The sequence below is a fragment of the Cornus florida genome, unplaced genomic scaffold (assembly GCF_030987335.1).
Source record: "Cornus florida cultivar Cherokee Brave unplaced genomic scaffold, ASM3098733v1 CherokeeBrave_3.0.0_Hap2_Chr09, whole genome shotgun sequence".
In the NCBI taxonomy this organism is placed as follows: Eukaryota; Viridiplantae; Streptophyta; class Magnoliopsida; order Cornales; family Cornaceae; genus Cornus; species Cornus florida.
In genome coordinates, this window is record NW_026775579.1 from 48,885,039 (window position 1) to 48,911,204 (window position 26,166).

The 26,166-nt window shown below is 34.7% G+C and overlaps 1 long non-coding RNA gene across 1 annotated transcript in view; it reads left to right on the top strand.

Annotated features, from left to right (window-relative positions):
- LOC132273850 (uncharacterized) overlaps nucleotides 1-23,325 on the top strand; it is a 54,343-nt gene extending 31,018 nt beyond the window's left edge. The window contains exon 2 of the long non-coding RNA XR_009470268.1: nucleotides 23,019-23,325. This is a non-coding gene — a long non-coding RNA (uncharacterized LOC132273850). The remainder of the gene's footprint in view (nucleotides 1-23,018) is intronic.
- Nucleotides 23,326-26,166: the final 2,841 nt, after the last annotated feature.

The following is a 26,166-nucleotide window of genomic DNA, read 5'->3' on the forward strand; positions in this document are numbered from 1 at the left end:
ATCTCCTGTTTGTTAGATGGAGGTTGGTGAGAGCAGCTTTTTGGGTCCTGAGTTTATTAAGGATACGTCTGAGAAGATTGCTCAAATTCGGGATCGCATGCGTACTGCCCAGACTAAGCAAAAGAGTTATGGAGATCGTCGTACTTGTGCATTGGAGTTTCGGATTGAAGAACAAGTTCTACTTAAAGTGTCTCCTATAAAAGGAGGTATGAGCTTTGGGAAGAAAGGGAAGTTATCACCGCGGTTTGTCGGTCCATTCATAATTACAGATCGCGTTGGAGTTGTAGCTTATCGGTTGGCACTTCCGGATAATTTGAATCATGTGCACAATGTGTTCCATGTTTCCATGTTGCAGAAATTTCTGCGAGATGAGGATAGGTATCAGCATATTGATGTTAGGGAGATTGAGTTGCAGCCGGATGTAACATATTTGGAGCCACCGTGTCGTATTGTTGACAGTCGAGATCAAATCCTTCATAATAAGGTTATCCCTTTAGTGCGTGTTCAGTGGAGTCATCACAATGAGGCTGAGTCTACTTGTGAACGGGAGGATGTCATTCCCTCACAATTTCCTGAAATCATGGAAGAAGGTAAGAGCAAATTCTGAGGACGGAATTCCTTTTGTTAGGGGGGAAGAATGTAACACCCCTAATTTTAAAAGGATAGTCTTGGCATTTTAATTAATGGTTTTATTACATTTTTATTTGATTACTTTAATTATTTGCGTATTTGTTTTATTTGTTTAATTATTTAATTTATTTATGTGTTTTAGAGGTTGTGTAATTGTTTTAATTTAATGCTTATGTGGAATTGTTATAAGGTTTAAATTGAATTAGTATTCTTTTCATTATATATGTATTATAGTTTAGGGTTTTGTTTTCTTTTATGATATCACGTGGTAGCTGACTATTTAAGTTTTTTGGTTCATAATATAATTAAGATTAGGTCTTTGATTGAAGCCTATAAATATATCATTATACGTCAGCATAGGGTTACAATCAAACTCTATTCACGAAAAAGAGTTTTGAGAGGAAAAACAGAGAGAAAGAGTTGGGGATTTTCCCACGAACAAAGACAAAATAGAGGAGGGATAATTGATGCATGCTCATGGGTTGAACCAGGAGCAACAAAGGTCGGTGAAAGCAATTAAGGTCGCCGGAGTTACTATAGAATACGGCTTAAGGTTTCAAAACTGAAACCGAAGGCAAGTTCCTATTCTAACTCCTTCCCTTAAACCTGTGTTCTGTGCATGCCTAGGTAGTCTCTAGGGTTTTAAATTGACATTAAAACTAATCTTTTAAGCATGGTTAAATTGAATTTAAATGCATTGAATTAAATTATTTAATGGTTGATACATGTTCTTGCTTTAATCTTGATCTGGTTGATTTTAAACTGGTTTTAATTCTTGTCGATGGTATATGACACCTGCTTATAATTAATTTTAGGACATAAATTGAACCCTAGGTATATAAATAAGACAGTACCAAGGTCTTGCATATCGCCGGAGGTGAGGAAGACGAACAGAAGTGAATTACGACTCTCAAAGGAGGGAGCCGGCTCTCCAACGGAGGGAGCCGGCTCTAGGGATGAGAGAGTCAGCTCTCACAAGTGTGGAGCCAACTCCGCAAGGGGTAGAGCTGGCTCCCCATGGGGGAGAGCCAGCTCCCTTGTTTTGGAGACAGCTCTTTCTCCAGTTTTGTTGTTTTTCGTGGTTTGGGGTTCTGTTTAGCCATTTGGGTTATTTTAAAGTTGTTTAGATTGCAGTATATGGTCTAAATAATTGTTCTGAACATACAAAAATGCTATGAAGCATGATTTCAATAATATACTAAGGAATGTAACAACATAAAGTTAAACAATAAACTTATATGTTGAGTGTGAACAGTTAATTTAAATTGCTTACTAGTATTTAGCAATTTTTGTTTCTCTGCATGACTTGATAGTGTTAATCATGTTTCAGCAGTGTATTAAGCAAGTTGAATATCTAAAAATAATTATGCTTAGATTGGATAAATTGATGGTTTAATCTATGTATACTGCATCAATTATGGAGGATTAAATTGCTTAATATTATTTAGCAATTTATACAACTGTGATATGATTTTTAAATCTTGTATTGGATGCATATTATGGTCATATTCATATTAGACTTTGTTTATGCTTATTTTGGAGTATGGTTGATGATTAAATATATCATTTACTGCATCAATCATTTGACTTGTGAATTGTATGCACCGGTATAGGACGGTGGCATACTAGGGACGGATTAGCTCAAATTACTAAGTCCTACGTATTCTGAAATAAGTTGGATTAACTATAAAAGTTAAGTCTTACTTATATATATGTATATGCACCGGTATGGGACGGTGGCATATTAGGGATGGCTTAATTCAAAACACTAAGACCTACCTATTCTGGGGATGGATTAGTTTAAAATACTAAGTCCTACCTATTTTGAAGTAAGATGGATTAACTACAAAAGTTAAGTCCTTCTTATATTTGTGTTAAGTCAATTAACCTTTTGAATGACATACCTTGAACAGATTTATATATATATATATATATATATATATATATATATATATATATATATATATATATCTTTATGGTACCATGATATGAGCATGAGTCTCAGGATCATGGTTAGCGTGCGTATATCGCCTAGGATGAATAACTGGACCTAATGATATTCTCTGGTAGGTCTAGGTATACATGACCACGTTACGTGCGATTTTCATGTTACCTTCTACTCAGGCTGAGACAGAACTGTGAGCTAGTGAGCGTCTTATAGTGTGTATTTATACATATATGGACTACTTTAGTTATTGTTGAGCTATCTAAGATGTATCTATGTATCGGGTTTCTGTATGGATTGTAGTAAGATAGAACTTTCATGTGGGCCTGACCCACTCTTATTTTTTCAGGTGTTCATCAGTTCCAGGCTTAGAGCTTGATCGTGCTGAGCAAATACAGAAACTCATTCCTCCGACTACGTAGGATTGCTTTCTATGTTTAGCTTTGGATTTTGTTTCAGTTGTTTCCTTTTCAGTTTTGGATTTTATTAGGGGTCCACTAGATGGATTCCCGAGTTGTTTAATTAATGGAGGTTTTGGATTATTGGATTTTAATTATATAACTTTGAGGATTTTTAATTTAGACTTTCAGCGTTTATCTATTATTTATTTCTTTAATCTTCTTTTATATCCTTGTTCATTTACATATTAATTGTTTGGTATCCCTAGGATCTGTGCTCGGACTTGATCACCCGTGGCTCTAGAATCGAGGGGTATCACAGTTGGTATCAAAACACTCCAGGTTTAGTGTCTCTAAGGTATTTCGTATTAAGACTTTCGTGTAGCGTAATCTCTTGTTTAGAGCTTAAGTTTAGGATTCGTTATATTCCTTTACGGTCCTTTTAAAATCGTACTGATGTCTGTCTTTCTATGTTAACAGAATGGTTAACGCTAGAACCAGACATAACAGTTAGCGGCGAAGGGAAGCAGCACATAGGCAGCAAGATCTCCTACGGCGTCAGCAAATTGAGGAAGAGCAGCGAATGCCTGGGTTTCAGGATGATAATGGTCATTTCCACGAAGAGCAGGAGGAAGTTCAGCAAACTCAGGATCAGGACAGAGATCTAGAGTATCATCTTCATCTCAATGACCTTATTGCTCGGGCTATTGAAGTAGGGGTAACAGCTGCACTTCAGAATCAACCACAGGTTCAGTAGGCACCTATGCCAGCACTGGTGGTTCTGACTGATCCTTGGGAAAAGACTAGGAATTCTTTCACAAAGGAGAGCCCACCTGAGTTCACAGGCTCCACCGATGCAAAAGCAGCTCAGTAGTGGAAAAAGGACATCGAGCGACATCTTCGCATTGTTCAGTGCACAGAGGTTCAAAAGCAAATGATTGTTACTTTCAAGCTTGTCGGAGATGCACTCCAGTGGTGGGAATCAATTACCACCGCAGATGAGAGGACTTCATTAACTTATGATCAGTTCAGTGCTCGCTTTGATGAGAAGCACTTTCCATATGCAGTCAGGACAGCTTTGAAGACTGAGTTCCTTAATCTACAACAGGGGAACATGACGGTGGCAAAGTATGAGCAACAGTTCACGCGCTTGTCTCTTTTTGCACTGGAGGAGGTGGATACAAAGGAAAAGAAACGTAATAGTTTCGTTAAGGGATTGATGTGGTCTATTGAGTGAGCTATTACAAGTAGTCCGGCCTACATTACTTATGCTCAGGTGGTAGATGCTGCTTTATAGCAGTACCAGTTGCCGTGGACTTCAGACAGGCTAAGGGTGAGAAGCGGGGTGATAAAGACTCTACTAATCAGTCAGTTGAGAAATCAAATGGCAATGGACACTGACAGAATGACAAGGGTAAATTCCAGGGACAGCATTCTTGGAAGAAGCACAAGGGTGGTTCAGATGCTCACAGGGATGGGGCACCTATTCAAAGGCAACAGAATAGGGGACCACAGGCAGGACAGGGTCAACCACAGGCTAACCGACAGAGGAGGTCATTTGGCACTTTCTAGGGTAGTTGCTATGCTTGTAGAGAGTATGGTTATACTTCCAGGCAGTGTCCTAAAGTAAGACAGGGACAGGGGCAGCATGTGTAGCAGGGACAAAGGACACCGGTACCTTTACCCGCTCCACAGGTTCCACGGATTCAAGGATAAACATATCTGGCTTTACCAGTACCGCCACCACCTCAGGAACAGGCACCGCAGCAGTTGCACTATGGCAAGGTGTTCAACCCCATGCCATAGGATGTTTGGGCACCTCAGGCAGTTGAGGGTATGTTTCTAATTCATGGTTCATATGGTCATGTTTTATTTGATACAGGTGCTACACACTCATTTGTAGCTAGATCTTTTGCTGTTTTATCTGGGATGACGATGCGGGCATGTGATAGACCTCAGGGTATTTCTACACCTTTAGGCAATACTGCCATTTACATGAGAGTGATAGGCCTGTGACACTAGATATAGCTAGACTCAGATTTCTAGCCAATCTATTGGTCCTGGACATGCACAGTTATGATGTGATACTTAGGATGGATTGGTTGTCTCACTACCATACCCAAGTTAATTGTTATGATAGGTTTTTTATTTTTACCATACCTGGTCAGGAAGGTAGCATCGACGGCAATTAGCACTCGCCCACAACACACAACTTTGTACGGTAGCATGACAGTATAAGGCATTAGTTCATAACCTGCCCTAACCAGGTCAACCCGAAAAAATTTATCAATACGAATGACATCAATGTCAGAAAAGATCATTACCAAAAGCGCTACGGGAACCATGCATCTTGTGAGAGTTTGGGTAACCAAAACTCTGACAACAATGTTATAGGCATCGTTACGCTTAATGCCTTAAATTCTCAGTACAAGTAGAGTCAGCAACTCCTACATTGCAAAACACCCTTATCAACACCTTCCAGTCACGAATCCAAAGCCTGACAAGTTTATGCTCTCAAGCCAATGGATCAGACTTCATGAAACCGAAAGACACCATCCCAAGCAGACCTATCCTAAGGTTATAAACGAAAACAAAATGCTGGATCAAAATCCCTATCATGGACAACTAAGTCCTCAAAACAGAAATCTACCACGTATCTCACTCATAACAATCCCGACAACCAAGGTCACAAAACCCCAACATAAGTCTAGGAAAATGAAACAGTACAACCAGCTACTCACATAGCACATACTCGCAAAATTAAATTGCATAAATTAAATAATACCTTAGTACTAAGCACACAGTACACATAAGGTAAATAAAATATGCCACCTACCACATAGGGGTCAAATAAATGATAACACGCTATACACCACTAACGGTACTAGCATGCTAAACGAATATTGTAAATGAAAATACACCATCTACGTCCACAATCAACTACCACATAGTCATATATCCTAAACATGTTTCTAAGGCATGCCCTAAAACAATGGCTCATAAACATGTAAAAAGGGATCATATAAATGGCAAGTTCGTAAAATCAAAAGAAATGAATGGAATGTCTCTCAAAAGAAACCACGTAAAAAACGTACAACCGAACCTGGATGAGTCCAATCTCTCACTACGAGGAAATGAACCGTCCCCCAAACGACCACTACGGTTCCCGAAACAAGGAGTCTATAAGTCCTTCCCAAGACTAGCCCCTAACTAAGGTGGAATCCTAACGCCACATAAAATGAAACAACGACGCAATGGATAGTTCCAACACTAGCTATTACGAGACATCAATAGAGAACTCAACTCAAGATGCCAACGAGTTCGATGAGAACTGGACAAGATCCTAACGAAACACTAAAATGACAAGGGAGATTAATTAATTACATCAATGCAATTAATTACACGAAACTGCCCACATCCCAACTATAGCTTGTAAGAGCTGCTCAAGGCAACCCAAGAAAGATCCTAAGTCAACATACCTATCCAAATCCCTAATCATCATTCTAAGAAGATGTGACACGAGGACCTCGTCGTTGAGGTTCACGAAGACAAACCTCTTAAATCCCCAAGGAAGGAGTAGAGTCATCCCCAACTCATCGTCCCATGACACTAGAAACAAGACCCCAATGATGTTATCACATCAAGGTCACCACGAAACCCCAAGAGACTATACCAACACCCCGGACACTCCCTGACCACGTCGTGAAGCCACAAATGAAACGGAACCTCCCTGGCCCGCGTCTCACTCCACCAGATCAAAACTGCAACTCTATGCTCAGTTGAACCTTACTCGCATCAACCGTCAGACCAAGGTCTCGAAACAACTAAACCGACAAAAAGGACAAAAAGGTTCCCATCGTGGGTTCCTTATAGAATGAATTTCTCCTACCCAAGGAAGAAACTCCTCAAAACAAAAATATATCCAAGGGATATGACAGACCCCAAGAATCTCTACCAACCAAGGTGGAACAATATGCAATGTCAAAACAAAGCATAAAAAGTAAACGGCTAGTATACAACATAGAAATGAACTACCTACTCACACAGGTAGTAAAAATCACATAAGGCATGTCAGTGTATACGGAAGAGAATGTAAAGCATAACGATATACTACACATAATCATGCTAAGATGAACAATCACATATAACACGCTAAAGCAGACAAGCATATACAACATGCTAAGCAAACAAGCGTAAATAACATGATAACTCAGACAAGCATAGACAATGTACTAAATCCTACAAGCATATACAGTATGCTAAGGCCAACAAGCACATACAACTTGCTATGATAAACAAGTATATATCATATACTAAGATGGACATGCATAAATCATATGCTAAAGCGATTAAGGTAAGCTTCAAAACAAGTTGTCACATAAGCAAACAGACATGTTATCAATTCAAAACATGTTATCAAGAAGCAATTAAACACATAGAACATGGTAACACAAGCATGATATGCACCCAAAACCCTTCATCTAAGGTGTTCGAACCCAGGAGCTCTGATACCACCTGTAACGGCCCTAGTTTTTCAAGCCAGTACGTCCTGTGATGAACCGAAGTTTGACTCGATAACGAATCCGAAATGCGAAAGCGAAAATATAGGGATATAAAACATCATTAAGATGCCAAATTAACCTTCCAAGACGCCACGGAACTCCACGAGAACTGACGCGGAAGAAAAAGACCAGAAAATGGCAAAATGGTCTTTTTACGTGGAAGCAACGTCTCTGGAAATGTACATCATTTCCAAGACACATCTGTGACTTCCCATGAAGTCATGAAACTTATAAGAAAGCATAGTGGAAGCAATTTAAAAAAAAAAAAAAAAAAAAAAAGGAAAACCGAACAAGTTTAGCCTCAAGGGCAAAATAGTAATTTTCAGTAAGATCTAGTGCTAACGAGCACACCATTGGAAATACAGCGAAAAATTAATCAAGTTAGACTCAAAAATCACTTGATTCGGAGTCCAGATGGAAGAGAAAAGTCAAAACAAATTTTTGACGTTGCTGAGGCCATGAATAGTGTTTTGACAGCAATAAATAGTAACCTGGGCAAAATGCTGAAATGCGTGTGCCGTTTTGAGGCACTAAATGATGTTTTTTGGAGAAACACGAAAAAGAAACCCCCCTTAACTTTCCAAGTTGACTATGTAAAAAGAAAATTTTATTTTTGATGTGAAATCCCTAAAATGCCCTTATAACAGACTTTTTCAAATAGTGCAAGTGCGCACAGAAAACCAGATTTGACAAGGGGTTTTCGGGTCCGAGACGACATTTTTTGGAAAAACATGAAGAAGAAACCCCCCTTAAAATTAAGTTTTCTAACCGGAAGAAAACTAAAAAAACACGCTGTAAAATCCTTAAATTGCCCCTAGATTAGCATAGGTCAAGAGGGTTAAAAAGATGCTACATGCTTTTCTGAAATCTGTCAGAACAGAGTGCAAAAGCGGGGCCCTTAATGATATTTTCTAGAAAAACAAGAAAAAACACCCCCCCCCCCCCACGAAATCGAGTTTTCTACCCGACAACGCGAGAGAAAATGAAAAAAAAAACACACTGTGAAATACCCAGAATGCCCCTAGATCAGAAAAGGACAAAAACTCAAAAAAATGCAACTTTGCACCAAGTATGCATTTGACCCTAAATGCATTTTTAGGCTGAAACGAATATGCAGGTAAGCATAATAAATGATTTCAAGAGCGCGGGAATGGTCCGCAGCTCCCGAGAAGACCCGATGCAAAATCCGACTCCCCAACAGCAAAAAAAGGCGAAAATGCACATGAAAAGGGAATTTTGAATCTTAAAATTATAAAATGGTTTCAAATTACCGTTTGGCCCTTGGCCACACTTCATGCATGATTAATGAGACCCTATGAAAGAATAAAAATGGAATTCCCACACCCGATGCAAACATAGTGAGGCAATGACTTGGCATTTTTCAATGTTTTCATAATATTTCATGATGTCAAAAGTTACATAGGATACAAAATAATTGTCATTGGCCTCCGGCCTTATCTCATACATGTCAAATACATTCCAAAAGGTGTGCTTATGGACATATTACATGTTTAAAATCAAATATACAAGTTTTTACATATAAGCTACAAATAGCATTTCATGATAACATTTGCATGAATCATGAACAAGAATACATTTAAAAGAATTTCAATCCAACGAAACAACCTAGGGATATTGTGCATCCCGAATCAAGGTATTCGTACCTAAAAATAACCTGATAACTTTGGGATGAGTAAACAAGTTACTCGTAGGAGATGAGCATCCATCGACCTAACATTTTACTGTTCATTAAATTGATATAAATCAATATATAATGTCCATGCCACCTAGCGTTTATGTCCAAGGTATAACTTAGGGAGCATCCTAAGCTACCTTAAAATTGAAACATGCGGTACACGCAACAAAATATTCAATATACAAATATATGTGCACAACTATACAATCAATATTGAAATGCACTTAAGACAAGTATACAAGACACAAGTATACTAGGCCATCTAGAAAGTAAATCATCAATATGCAAATGTACATAACAAGTGCACTAAGCAATATTGAAATAGAATACAGCATATATATTCAAATATACATTTCTTAGTATACTAAGCAATGTTGACATACATGGCATACAAGTATACAAAGCAGTTTTGATATACAAGGCGTACAAGTATACAAATACAAGTATACTAAGCAAGAAATGAATGACCATGCATCCAAGCAGAAGTTAAAAGTAATCCACAATTATAACTAGGAATTGAATGTGAAATCAACCAATGGCAGAAAGACAAAGGACATATGGTCTCGATGACCAAACAAGTGATCTCGGGTTACTAGCCCGCAAGGAACTACCTAGTGCGCACTATATGTTGTAGAGGGAATTCTCATCCCTCGTACTAAGACATACTCTAGCCTTAACATATTACAATGTCCATATAAACTTTCCAAAAATCATCAAGTTGTATAACAAGTATATCACATATACACAATGTACATTTGTCAATTACTATGCACAACCAAGTCATGGAATACACACAAGATATGCTCTAGGTCTTCAAGCTACAATGGCTTATTGAATGTCATATACGTATAATGTGTATACAATAAGTTAAATCATAACTTCTACTCATGAAATACCATCTTGTAATCATACAACGAGTTGCAAATTATAAATTAAGCAAAAATATAACATCAATACTTAATTACCTCAATGAAAGAATACAAATAGAATTTAATTAAATTAAATAATTAAATTCTCAAGATTACAAAGTAACTCCAAATGGCTCAAATTTAATATATACTAGTGAACAAGTCTTAGTCATTTCAATTATCAAGTTAAAAACTTAATCAAATCCATAGAACCATTAAATAGATTTTAATTAATATCTCTAGTTTTTTAAATTCATCCAAATGCTCTCAAATTAAAGTATGTTAATAAATATGCCAAGACTTACTTTAATAGTATATCACAAGTTAATTCCATGCTAGATACAACTAGGTGAATTAAACTTTCATACAAGAAAATAAATGAATAAAGTTTTCAATACTCATTTAAATATTCTCAATTTAATATATGTTAAAGAACATACCATACTCATTACATATATCAAGTCAAATGTCAATTTAAATGAATGTAACACTTGAATAGAAATTAATTAAACTAACTAATTAATTTATCTAGAATTTAAATCAATTTCAAATGACTCTAAATAATTATATGTCAATGGTACTATCATAGTAATCACATATATCAACTCAAAAACTTAATTAAGTAAGTGGAACAATTAAATGGAAATTAATTAATTTTAAATAATTAAATCTCTAGATTCTAAAACAACTCCATATGACTTTATATTAATACAAGTTATAGATCAAGTCATGGCCTTCAAGAATATCATGTCTTAGCTTAATTTCATTCAAGGTACTACAACCTATTAATTTAAAAATTAAGTATAAGACATGTAAACAATTCATTGTAAGCTATAAAAATAATTAAAACACTTAGATTAAAAACCTAAATCACCCCCTACCTCACAAGAGGATTGTTCCTCTTGAATCCAAACTAAACAAAGGAATTTTACAATTTCCTTCAAGGGTTATATAGAGGAAAGTGAGGCAAGTATTTTGTGTTCCAAGCTTTTGAGTCTAAGGTGAGTGGAAGGAGGTCAAAACCAAGGTTTTAAGCCCAGGTTAATGGTTTCCTTCAATGGTGGCCAAGGTTTTATGTGAGGAAGATGATGAAATAAAAAACATGTAAAATGAAATATTAACCCACTCACTTGGCCAAAGCAAGTTAATTACACCTAGTCTTGCACCATGCCTACACACACACAAAAGCTAGACTTTAATTTGGAGCCTACACTTGTCATTAATCTAATGGTTCATTCTAAACTTAATCTAAAGCCTACACTTGTCAACAATCTAAGCCAACAAGTGCACCAATGCTAGGCCAACAAGTGGGTGAATCTCCACCCTCCACATATCATCATCCAAAGCTTCCAAGTGTTAACCAATGAGATGCTTACAAGTGGCCCAATAAGAGCGCGACACTTGTCACACTTTTCGGTAATTACAAAAAGGTCCTTTTTGAAAATATCTTCCAAAATAAATTACAAAAAGGTTCCTAAGAAATAAAATAATTACTTAATATAATTACAAAAAAAACCAAAAATCAAATAATGTTTCCGAAGAAACTATGCATCCATGCCCTTTTACGTAAAAGTAAACAACTAGCATACTTTTCTTGAAAATTAAAATACACAAAGCATGTAATTTAACTATCATGGATGCATGCAAAATCGGAACCAAATCCGAGCACAAAAAGTGAGGTTACGCGAAGAAAATCATTCTCGGGAAAAAGACGAAAAGTGAATAGTGTAAAAAAATAAATAAATAAAAATGTGGAAATAACTCGGTCCTTAAAGGAAGTTGTCAATCCAAAGAAAAGAGTCTCAGAAATCATTTCTGAGTACTCAAGACAACACTAAGTGATGAGTAACTGAACTCAGAAAAGAAAATTCAACGAAAAAAATTTATCCATAAAATTTCAAAAAATGGAAAGGAAGGAAAATAACCGGGTCATTACAGAGGCTTTGATACCTCACCCCATTGTTGATTAAGCTAATGAGAGTTTTAGAGTCCAAGCAAAGTTGCTTAGGACAGGGGGAGTGTATGTGTGCACTATGGAGAGCTAGTGTGTGAGTATTGGTTATGAAAACTAGTGTCTATTCTTATACAAGGGTGTGTGCAGAGAGTGAGACAGCTGAGTGTGTAACAAGATTCTTATACAACTAGTGGAGGCTTTTATTGGCTGAGGCCAAGAACCAAGGTTTTTCCCTATTGAGAGGGTTTTCCTTGTATACCTTGTGTCTATGGTATTTGATTGATTTTAAGTTGTGATATATCATGTTCAATATGTTCTCTGATTATGTGAAAAGAAGAGGAAAGTTTTAATCTGACCAATTTACCCCCCTCTTGGTCTAACAATTGGAATCAGAGCCTTGGTCTGCTGAACCATGGTATTAAAAAGCTTGCAGAAAAGTTCTTGGAAACAAGATGGAAGGTCAGTGTGTTGATGATGCACCTTGGTTTGATGGTACTTGTTATGAAAACTGGAAGATCAAGATGGAAGCCTATCTTATGTCACAATCATATGATGTGTGGTACACAACCACCAAATGAGTGACTGTGTCAAATGAAGAAGCTATGTCAAATGATGCAAATGGAAGATATGCACTTTTCAGTGGTCTTAATGTCCAGGATCTCATTAAAGTCAAAGACTGCAAATCATCCAAGGATGTGTAGGACACTTTTGAGGCATTCTATGTCCTTAATGAAGAGTTTGAAGTATCTCAGGCAGTTAGTGTTGAATGAGATGAGGTTAATCAAAAGTCTTTTTTTGAATCTTTCAAGAATAACCTTTCAATTCTATTTTCCTTTTCACTTATAATTCTCAGCAAGTTGAAGTGTTTTTCAAAGAAAAGTGAAGCTGAAAAGATGTGTGTTAATGATGTTAATTGCTCAACAAAGAAACTCACATTCAGGCCAACAGATTTCCTGAAAAGTCATAGATATTGCATAAATATGTACTTGTGGTATTTAATCTCTCTTACCTCAAGAAAAAGATCTTTAAAGCATACTTGTAGTGCTGCTATTAATCCACATGTCTCTCTAAGGTATAACAGACACTACTCTATCACTCTTTTACTGAATAAGCTTAAAATGATGAAACCATCCTCCTCCAAAGGAAATTCAAGATATGCAAGCTTTGAAGATGTTCACACAAGCACCCTCATTTCTATTGAAACAAAGATGGTCATTGTAGACAAAATTGATCATGCTTGGTAAGTTGCTTTACAAGAAGATTCAAAAGTGAGAAAGTCTCTTTCATCTTCTAAATATCATCTTACATAGTCTTCAAAGCCCCACCTTTCAGAGACAAATTAGTTCATTTTTCAGATGAAGAAAGGGCTGAAATAGTGCAATACAATTTCAAGTCCTTTAAGGCTAGTAACTCTGGTCTTCTCTCAGATTCTTAGCTATCTTATCACTCAAATGTTGCTACTCAAAAATTAGGATTAATATGTCTTTTTGCTATCTCAGTTTGTTCTCTTGTTGAAAGCTTAAGACCTCATCCACTTAGAGATAAAGTTTAGTATAGCACACACGTTGAACACATCTGTTTTGCTACTCTTCAACTGCAAAAAATAGGTCTTTTCTAATTATCTCACTACAATGAATCATGGTTTATCAAGTCTCTTGACAGCTTATGTTTTCTAAGTTATGTCTTTTAGTTTGTGCCTATCATTTTTGAATCATATTGTTTACTATTAATTCATCATCTAAGCATGTGTGATTAGATAAGTTAAGGTTAAATAAGTTGGATCTATGCCTGAAAATTGAACATGATATTCTCAGAACTTGTAACCCTCACTAGTTAGGGTTTGCAAATGTTTAAGGACTGTTATTTGAAGAGAGAGAGCGGTTTCTCATGCTCCCACTACTGAGATTTTCAATTGAACATGCTTATACAGTTGATATATGTATAATGGAATTGATCTCTGGTTGGTTGTACAATAAATTTCTATGACTGTCCCTATGACCAGTTATTCTGCAGATCTTTGTGTGAAGACTGGTTTTGGACTGAAAATCTCATCCTAACCTGGCATTGCCATGTTTTATAATTGTCCCTCTTCATCTGAGCATGATTATTTTACTGATTTAATGTTGTTGCATTTAACCAATGTTAGGAATATTGTTTTAATCAGTTTTAGTTTTTTGAACCAAACTATCTAGTGTTTGCTGCAGAATTGTGTACTTGCTGTGTAATTTCCTTATTCATGCTTCTTTATGAGTAAATTCTCTTCTAAGATTGAGTATTCAGCTGATATTGGGGTAAGGGAACAAAGTTATTTGACAATGCAGTTGAGAATTCTCACTTGTGCCCCTTAAAAAGCAATAATTCTTGAAGCTCAATGCTAAGGACTGTTTTGAAACAGATTTATGAACTTCCACTTCTGAAAATTGATTATTGGTGATCTAAGCTTAAGAGGTTTGCTAATTCATGTCTATTGGAGTTAAGAGATTGAATGGATCTTGAAGTATTCCGAGCTTGGTCAACCTACTGAATTTACTACTTTTGAAAGTTGAAGTAATCCTCACTAACTGACATATTGCTCAGTGCCATCAAACTCATCAACTAAGTATCCTAATGATATTATTTGAACTCTGTGTCTGCCATTGAAAAGCCTATTTTTGAAATTTCTCTCAGAATTTCATGTTTAAACCTATTTTTTCTACATAAGGAAAATCTCTTACTGTATTCATTATGTTCTTCAATTTTGCCCTTAACCCTTTTGACTTCAATATCAAAAAGGGGGAGAATTCTTGGAGTTTTGACATTAAAGGCAAAAGGGGGAGATTGTTGGTTGAGGTTTGCCTTTTTAATGTCAAGTGCCTATCAAAAGGGTTCATGGCTATTCATTCATTATTGGTATCTATCATAGGGGTATTTAAGTCATTACACTATATGTGCTAATGGATTACTCTTCATAAAAGGTGTTGTTATACAATGTAATGGTCTTTTTCTAGTTCATATTCACACACACAGGTGGCAGCAAATACAGCCCTGATGTGAGGGCAATTCTGGTAGTTCATTGAGAATTCTGGTGTAATGAAGGATTCACAACAATGTGCTACGTGCATTGTGGTCCTAGTGAGAGAGGATATTAACAATAATTCAAATTCCCAGCTGTAGATATCAGCATTGTATATTGTCATTTGAATGATACAGAAAAAGAAATTTTTAATGTCAAGATAGGGCTGTCCAGGGGCATTTCGGTCCATTAATAGTGTATACTATCTGCATATATCCCTATCCTTGATTGGCTAGTAATGGAATATTTTTATCCATACTAGGGCAACAATGAAAGTTATATAAATATGCTGTTATAGCAGCAGCAGAAAGTGAGCACAAAAATAAAGTCCTTTGAGCTACATTGTGAGGCTGTGTATGAGAGACTCGAGAGCTAAAAATGTTTGAGTGACTTTCAAAGAAATACTTAAGGTTTTGAGCTGAATTTGTTCTCTGAAATCAGTATGAAGTGTGTGCTAATTTATTGAAGAACATAAGGACCTGTGATGCATTTTCTGGTGCAAACAATGAGGATTGGGAGGTGAAAATCTGCAGTGGTTACTTTTGGAGCTTGAACAAGGTCTGAGCAAGTGTATCTTGAGGGTTTATATCAGCTGAAGTGGCCAAAGACAACATATTAAGCCTGGTATCATTTTTCATATCTCAAACCTCAAGTTTAGCTTGCCTTTCTAGTTTAATTCTATAATCCTGAGCTTAACTTGTTTGAACCATGCTATACCATTAATGTTTATCATCTGAGTATGTCTAGTTTGTTGATTTAAGGCTGTCTTAGTTGTGGTTTGGACTAAGGAATGACTTGTTCTAGTTTAGTACTGTGAACCACACTTGTTTCAGCTTATAGCAGTTTTACAATTCTGCTTTGAGTACTGAAATTGTAATATATTGTGTGCTTGTTGAGTTATTTGTATGAGCATGTCTACATAGGTAATATACTCTTGATAAAACCAAAATCCAGATTTTTGTAGCTGTGAAATACTAGAAATACCCTAAAAACAGTGCTGCTGCAGAAACTGTCTTGTAAAGCTTTCTTTGAACTGAAAATTGATATAAACTTGCTTCAAAATGAGAAATGTTGATTTGAGCAAGTGCACTATGATGAAAGAAAATTATGGGAGCTATAATCAAGAAGGTCCAGCCTCGAATTGACTCTTTTGCCTCTCAAACCAGAAAAATACAGTAGCTGATATATATACCTGTTGTAAGCTTTAATTTTGCTATCGTTAGTACAATATTATTATGACCCTGTGTGTACATCTTGTCCTTGCTATATTACATGTTTAATTCATCATATTCAAGCTGAGGGAGTCTCTGGTTGTTGGGAATTTAAGCTACATTAAAGCTATGTTTTGCAAAACTGAGTTTTAGGGTTTTAAACCTAAAATAGCTACTATGAGCATATACAAAGCCATACCTTGCTGTTTAATTTTTCATTAACATTTGAGCAAGTATATATAGCCTATTAAAGACTAGGGGAGTGAAGTTTGAGGTGTCACTAAGGTCGTATTACAAACTTACCGTTGTGAGGCTCAATTTGGGGTTTTTGAAGAAAACAAGGCTGTTGTGCTATCTCACTGTTATTGCTTGCTTACCAAGCTGAGTTCAACTATCAAGCAAGTGTATCCTACCTATACAAGCCTGTGAAAGTCAAATGCAAGCCTGAACTGAAGCTACATTGCAGAGTTTCCCCTTAAAGCTACAAAGCTAGGGTTTTTGAGGTTTTAGCTTAAAACTGTGATATCTATGTTGTGCCTTGCTGTTTGTATTGATCTTATCAACTGAGCAAATATATTCTACCTACTGAAGACTAAGGGTGTGGAATTTGGGCTGGTTCTGAGACTAATTTACAATCTTACCCTTGAAGGCTCAAAGCTAGGGTTTTGAAGACTACAAGGCTGTATTGTGCTATCTCTATTATACCTTACTGGTTTCAATGAGTTTATCTCTTAAGTAAGTGTATCTAAGCTATTGGGATCTGTAGAAGTCAATTTTAGGTCCTTCTTAAGGTTGCATTGTGAAGTGACCATTATACCCTTGAATTTAGGGTTTTTGCCTTGTATGTTCTCTATTGATCTACCTTGCCTATTTAATTGAGGAATTCATTCAAGCAAGTGTATTTGGCTGTGTCAAGGCTGTGGGAACCTAGTTTGGGTATCAAGTGAAGTTGCATTGTGATTTGACAGTTATATCCCTCTTGGTGCAGAGAAGTGAAACTAATGTTTCTTGTGTTATATACTTTGAACTTTGTATTCAATCTAATCTTGTGGTGCAGAGATAAGTGGTGTGTTAACTCCTTATTGTAAATGGTAGTGAGGCTTTGATACCTCACCCCATTGTTGATTAAGCTATAGAGTCCAAACAAGGTTGCTTAGGACATGGGGAGTGCATGTGTGCACTATGGAGAGCTAGTGTGTGAGTATTGGTTGTGAAAATTAGTGTCTATTCTTGAACAAAGGTGTGTGCAGAGAGTGAGACAACTGAGTGTGTAACAAGATTCTTACAACTAGTGGAGGCTTTTATTGGCTGAGGCCAAAAATCAAGGTTTTTCCCTATTGAGAGGGTTTTCCTTGTATACCTTGTGTTCATGTGGTTTGATTGATTTTAAGTTGTGATATATCATGTTCAATATGTTCTCTAATTAAGTGAAAAGTAGAGGAAAGTTTTAATCTGACCAATTCACCCCCCCTCTTAGTCTAACAAATAAAACATAATACAACCATTTAATAGACATGTATTGTGATACCCCTCGGATCCGAGCCCCAACCAATTCTTAGACACAACCGGCACACCCTCACAGTGTCCGATACGCAAAACGGGAAAAGACGAAATTACCCTCGAAAAATTAGAAAATTCCAGAAAATGCAAAAATGGTAAAAACTGGAAACTTTACAATTAGCTTCATTCAAGAACTCTATAAGCTAAAATTAATAACTATTAATAGTACTTACTGGTTACCAAACATATTCAAACATAATTTTTTAAAAATATTAGCTTCATTCAAGAACTTTACTTAAATGCAATTTGAAAAGTTACAAATATTAGCTTCATTCAAGAACTCTATAAGCTAAAATTAATAACTATTAAAGGTACTTACTGGTTACCAAACATATTCAAACACAATTTTTTTAAAATAAAAACACTTTTAAGTGATTCAAAAGTAATCCCAAATGGATTGTAAAGGGCTCGAGTGAAATGATATAACAGACACGGTTGAAATATTTTTTCAAATATTTTAGAAAGTCACAAAAAATTGATTATATGTGAAGGATTCTGATTTACCAAAATGTTAGTGTGGGAATAAGGTTGCTAAAAGGGATACAAATTAGTTACTAATTCCAGTTGATGTTAGCTTTAACGTTGGTTAAAAATATGTAACGAACACAATTGTAATATTAGGTGTAAATGTGGTCATCTAAGAAAGAGAAAATTATATTTGAAGGGGTCTGATGTTACTAAAAAGTTAGTATGGGAATAAGGTTACTAAAAGGGACAAAAATTAATTACTAATTCAGGTTGATGTTAGCTTCAACATTGGTTGAAAATATGTAACAAATACAGTTCTTGGGGGAAGTTTAAACCAAATTATAAGATCATTAGTACGGTAAGAAATTCAAATTCTTGCTTAATAAAAGTAAGCATGTGAACTACTTGCTATCTTATCAGAGTTACAAAACAAGCAGACCCAATATTTTTTTGATATCTTTTTGAATTTTCAAATTCTCCTGTGTACCCCTTGATCAATGGCACCTATGTGAAAGGTAAAGGCGATATGACGACGAATATGCAAGGTATATTGAACTAGTAGTTGGCAGACTGTGTTGGCACATTGATTGGATTGGGAAAACATCACTTCGTTCTATCACATACCCACAATAAAAATCAACTAAAAAAACTACAGAGGAGTCCAGTAACTTGTATCATTATGAATGTTTATGCTTTCATTTCATATCATAAAAGTGATGTTCATTACACTTGTTTGTGTTGTTGGATTAATTATTTATTTATTGAAAGTATTGTATTCTTCTCTTTGAGTTCATATTGCAAGAGATGTGTTTTGAACATGTTTATTTTTTCAATGAGAATTTTTGAATTTATTTCATTTATATTATTGTGTATGAATGAATTTATTTAAAATCCCTAGCACAATTTGTTAAGATGTAAGATCCTCTTCAGTTGATATGACTTACAAATTTGGGTGAAAAAAACATAACAGTAAGGGGTGAAAAATACATACAAAATATTGTGATGGAGGAAACAATTTGCTAAGATGTAAGATCCTCTCCGGTTGATGTGACTTACAAATTTGGGTGAAAGAACATAACAATAAGGGGTGAAAAACACAAACAGAATTTTGTGATGGAGGATACAATTTGCTAAGATGTAAGATCCTCTCCTGTTGATGTGAGTTACAAAATTGGGTGAAGGAACATAACAACAATGGGTGAAAAAATATAAAAACAATTTGTGATAGATGAAACAATTTGCTAAGATGTAAGATCCTCTTCAATTGATATGAGTTACAAATTTGGGTGAAAGAACATATCAACAAAGCGTGAAAGAACATATAAAATTTTGTGATGGAGAAAACAATTTGCTAATATGTAAGATCATTTTCAGTTGATGTAAGTTATAAATTTGGGTGAAAGAACATAACAAGGAAGTGGCCTACTTCTAAGAGTCTTAATGTTATTAACAAAAACTTTTACAAAATTTCACCCTCATTTTAGCAATTTTGCACATGTTTCAATATGTTACTTTACAAATTTTAATATCAGTGTTCTTATGCATACGCTAGGACTTTTGAATGGCACAAACAGAATACCGTGACAAAGCATCATAAACTTAAAATAAGTAACAAAGGTGCACTTCATGGAGAAGATTACCTCAAATAAAATAAGTAACAGGTCCTCTGCTTTCCTTTGCAAATTGTGTGATGTGCCTATCTGCGAACTTGTTTGTGTGGCTGGTTGTAGTGCAATTCATTTACAGTTAATATTTTTGAGATAAAATAAATATATAAATAAACATGGCTGCATTGGATGAATTCCAAAAGGTGATGAAAAATTGCATCTTTATAAACATAACAACCTCAAATTTTTATTTACTTATCAAAAAAAAAAAAAAAATTTATCACCTTAAATGATCTAAAAAAATGATTAAAAAAGAAGAAGAAAAGAAAAGAAAAAAAAAATAACTGTGTATAATTGCTTATATTACATTAGAACTGACTTTTTTCTTAAGTTTATTTTATTGTTTTTTTACTTAGGAAAATCAGGACAACAATGGAAAATTTGAAGATTTAATTACTTAATCTTTTATGATTTCCTTATTTTTGGGCCATTGAATGGATTTTATTTTTTTTATCTTTTCTGTTTATGGTGATTCAATTTTTCATTCAGATCTTAGAGTCGGTTGTTCAATTTTATGTTTTTTTTTTATTTATTTGAAAATTTTAAGTTTCGATCATTAGACAATCTCAATGTTTTTTTTTTTTTTGTCTCCAAGTATGGCTGCTAAGGAGTGAAATCTACTTCTGGAAATATCTGACTCTGCAACTCTGTTGTTGTGTTTTTTTTTTTTTTTTTTTTTTTTAAATCTATTTTAAAGGACAGAAAGAATGTTATATGCTAATGGTGTCTAGGTTTTAAGTGAATAGATGTGAAAACAAGTTAAGAGTTATCGAGAGTGACAATACCATTTTGAGAAGAGTGGCCATTGAAGTAGATAATGTTGTGTGTATGTACTAGTGGTGGTTACAAATGATTTATATCTCTGTTTTATATCCTATAATTGTTGTACATGCTTCTTAGATGCATTTTAAATAATGTATTATCCATGTTTTAGTGTCATGTGTCCAACATGGGTGCTTCAAGCATTTTTAAAAACTGCATGTAACAAATATACAAAGTATTAATAAGAAGGGAAAATTGGGAATCCTACATGAAGCTTGATAGCACCCTTATAATGAAATCTTGAGTTGCGTGTCATTCCAAGATTTCTAGAGCTTCCCTACATCAGTTTGGTACTAAAGAAAGTAATTTTGTTTTGCATTTGTCCTACATCATTTATAAATGGGAAAATTTTGCACTATGGCGCTCTGCCCTGTCATACTGTAATGCACCACATGTCTTGTTCACATGGTAGCCATACTTGAAGATCAAAGTTAAGGTGTGGACAGAATTTTATGGTAAAAAATAAATAAATAAATAAAATAAAATAAATTCAATTAATTGTCTTTTATAGTTTGATATTTAGATCTATCACAATGGTTCCCACAGTGGCAAGAAATCTGCTCTATTGAGTGGTAAATAATCTTAGCAAAATATCTTAAAGGATCGCAATGTGCTAAGATAGTTATTGCAGCAGGTACCATACTCAGCTGCTATCTGTGACGTGTTTCTAAATCTCAGCCTTTTATTTTCTATCTTATCATCTTTTATTGGCAATTGACCAAGACAAATCAGAAATTACTTCGGAATCTGTTAGACATTCAAGTCAGCGAATGTCATTCCCACGATCGATCAGTCGAGGATCATCGTGGAATGGTTCCCACTATCAGCCAGAGGTTCCGGTGCTGATAGTGGGAACCATATCTGCAATCATCAATGGTGCAATTCTTCCAATTTTTGGTATACTAATTTCTAGCGTGATCAAAACATTTTATGAGCCACCACACGAACTAAGAAAGGATTCAAAATTTTGGGCAATAAGGTTAAGCGGAACCTCCTATGGGCCAGATTTGAACATTGCTTCAAACTCTAATGGACTTCTTGGCATTTTGTTCACTTCCAATGCCTACATACATACTATTTTTCAATACCATGTATCTATAGTTGTATGTAGTTTTATCTTCACTAAGTTCTAAAATCATTTAAATGGTTTTAAGCTTTTCTTTTTTAAATGTGCAAGGTACCATATTAAGAGCATGTTTGTGCTTTCATCACATATTTCCTCCTTTTTCATGCTTTTCTTTGAGGCCTCATGATATAAAATTCATTTGAAAGAACAAGGAATTTAAGTGCAACATAGAGGAAAATTTGAACAAGTTTATTAGAAGAGTGTGAATGAAATTTTGTATCAGTTCATGCTATGGTAACAAGGTTGTATAAAGGTCCAAGATTTAGATGGTACTCCTTGTTTGGTTGGCAACCTTGAGGTATAGTTTTTCAACTAAATCGACCTGAATACAACTATTATCTCAATAGTATGGTGATAAGGAGATTTATGAACCTAATTAGGAAATAAAAGGAGATTTGTGAATCTTCAGCTCATATTTGGATAGTTAAATTTGGATTTTGGGTTAGTAGTGAATAGTGATCTAATATATATAATGACTATTGCTGATCAGAAGAAAGAATTATATAGGCTATGGCTGGCAATCAGAGCTTGAAATAGTGAGAAATAACATTAGTAACTGTTGCAACAATTGGGAGTCTTGAACTTTGTAGAGTTTAAAAATAGTAAAACAATCCAAATAAATAGATAAATACAGAACTTAGCTATTTCTATAGACATTTCATTATGTTTTGATTACTAATTGAAATTATATTCCCATTAGTTCATTACATTTAAAACGGAGGATTATTTGTATTGTTACTTGAAAAAAGTTGTAATGGTCAATTTGGAAACCATAACCATAGATTTGGGCTTGAATTGACCTTTAATTCTTGCTTGTGAATGAATTGCCTTTAATGCTTGGTAGTGAATGAACTGAAATCACAATGGGGTGGTCTTCAAGTCTGCTCTTTTTTTTTTTTCTTTTTTTTAATGCATACGCAAGGACTTTTGAATGGCTTTATTGAATTAGTTTTCATGTAACAAGTTTCCAACAAAATTATTTACATTTGTAATAAATAAATTTTATCCTCACCTATAAGGATCACCACAATGCATCATCGATCTCGGCACCGGTTGTTCTAAATGAAGAATTTGAAATACTTTCGCAAACTTTCACCCGTATTATATGTCAATAGGAGCGTGTATTTGGACAGAAGCTACAATAGCATTTCGATTTTGGAGTTCAAGGGGTAAACAACGAGCAGAGCACATCTAAACTAGTTTATGAACAAACCTGGAGGACGTTAAAACCTCTCAATGATGGACATTGTGTAACAAGCTGTTGGGATTTATATGCCCTGACATAGCAAATTCCTATTTTTATTATAGTGACATATATTCTTGACATATCTGAAATATTTATGATTTATATAATTGGTGAATTCAATGTATTATGTTTCGATTTATTATGGAATTGATAGTGTCCACTTGATTGCAAGAGACTTATATATGTATGTGATGGCGATCAATACATGAATATAAATAGTAATCATAAATTGTTCATAGTCGGTAATTATGGATGGACTCATTATTAACTAAGACTTGAACTAGATCCATGTTAAGTTGAGATATATTGCGAGAGCTGTCGTATGCAATTGCTCCTTATCACTGTCATGGCATTTGACTCTTAAACATGAGAGAAGTATAGACTCTTTTATTAATTAATAATTACTTTGATTTGTTCAGTGGATACTTCGGGATCCATATATTGGCACTTTGGATAGTTATGTAATTAATAGTTAGAGGGTTATATTCTCAATATTTGCATCAGTGCTACTTGTATTTATTTTGTATTGATTATGGTTGATCACAAATTAAATTCGAAGGCCTTCGTATATTTTAGACAAAATGATTTATTATATATTTATTTATTTAAATTATTATTTTTGTCAAACAAATGTTTTATTGTCATCAAGTCAGAAATAATCAAAGGTACCAAAATAAATATATTAATTAAGTAGTCGGATTGATGGCTTTATTTATCCGATAACTAATTATGCACAGAGGGGTCAAAGTGCAACATTGACTTAGAGGTTATTTATTATTTAATTGGAGTTCAATTAATTTCTTTTAGTGGAGTAGAAATTAATTAATGAATTAATTTAATTGGATCCATGGACCGGGCCAATTATTAATAATTTTAAAACATGATTAAATCCTCCCAATAAAAATTGTACATCGAATTCACGATAATGTTAATTTAAATAAACAACCAAAACAACCTAACACAGTTAGTACAAGGCTTTTCTTCTTTACTGCATCTCCAATAAGCACCTACAAAAAAAGTGGAATTATGATTTCAACTAAGTAAACTCAAAAAGTAACTCTTTTCACAACTTATAGCTTACAAATAATATAAAGATGTATAAAAATACATTATTATGTCAAAAAATAAAAACGTATAAAAATACATTAATGTATCGAAATAAAAATGGTAGGGCAAATGTTAAATGTAATTGGTAATATCAATACAACTATTTTAAAAAATTGCTTAAAATCACTTCAGCTTACCTGTCGATAAATGTTAAATTCATATCAATATGAAAAAATAGGTGCCACGTTAACTTTTAAAAATTATAATTGTCAACTCCTATTCAATTTGGAATTCTAGAAGGTAAATTTTTTGTCCAAAAAAACCTTTAAGGCACTGTTTGGACAAGTTTCTTAATGGTTTTTTGCTTCTACTTTGTTGAGGAAAAAAAAAAAAAAAAACTATAAAGGCTAAAAAAAAAATAAGTGATATTTGGGGTGTTTTTTTAATCCAAACACGCCCCTAAAACAAAATTTGGTTTGTTACAATACAGTGGGCCTTTTTTTTTAATTAGTTAAGAGTAAGAAGACAAGATTATTGCATAATTTGTTAGTCATTATTTAAAGAATACTTTAAAAATATTATAAAAAATAGTATATTATTCTAAATATATTTTGAATATTCGTTCTTTTTCTTCATTCTGATTTTCAGTTTGTTTGTCAGTACCCATTTCTGATGGTGTGGGGCTGAACTCGATTCCAAATTCGCGAGGTGATACACCTTTTGGTGTTGGTTCATAAACGCCTCGTGGAATTTCATTCTGAGATTGCTGGATTCTCTTCAACTTTAGTCGATCATCCTCTGTTAAGGCTGAAACAGAGTTACGAGAAGGAGGATAGGAGACTTTATAAGGAAGATTAATTCCTCGAGATGATGTTGATCTGGGTAGATCTAAAGATCTTCTAAAATTAAGAAGAACATCACCATCATGATCCTGGATAACACAGTCCAAATTCCTATTGAGGATAGGTTTTGCTGAAACTGCGTCAGGAATTGTCCAATGCTCAGGGAATGTTATTTCACTCCAAGGAATCATCCTTTTTGTAGCAACATTCGAGGTGAATATATTTGTATCCCATATCGCTGTTACTCCTTTAGAGTCTTTGCGAATGGCTTTTGGACAATAGGTATCAAGTACCTTATAATGGATGCGATAAATCACACTTATCACCTCCGATCCAAGTAAGAAATTATACCCATAAGTCTGTACCCGAAGACTAGTCGCTTCACATATGTTTTAATCCGACAGGGATAAATTCAGACTTAGATAAACATCAAAGTAAACCGGTCCATGACACTGTGATACCCTTCAAATCCGAGACACGGGTTGATCAAGTTTGAGCCCAAACCCGAAGGATACCAAACAATTAATATGTAAACAAGCAGGACTACAAAAGAATAAAAAGATAAAATAATAAGCTGAAAAGAATCCTAAATATGAAAATCCTCCAAATAAAAGTTTAATATAATTTAAACTTTCAAATCCGTACAACTCAGGAATCCATCTAGTGAGCCCCTAATAATCCCAAATGATAAGTACATTTACACAATCAAAATCCAAAACCTAAATAAGAAAGAAAATCCTATATAATCGGAAGAGTGAGTGACTGTATTTGCATCATCATGAGCAAGCACTAAACCTAGTAATCACCAAAAAAAATAGGAGTGGGTCAGGCCCACATGCAAGTTCCATCCTACTACAATCCGTACATAAACCCGATACGCAGATACATCCTAAATAGCTCGGCAATAGCTAAAATAGTCCATATAGATGTAGATACACACTATAGGACGCTCACTAGCCCATATAATCTGTCTCAACCCGAGTAGAACAACCAGGGAAACATTATCAGGCCTAGTTATCCATTTTAGGCGAT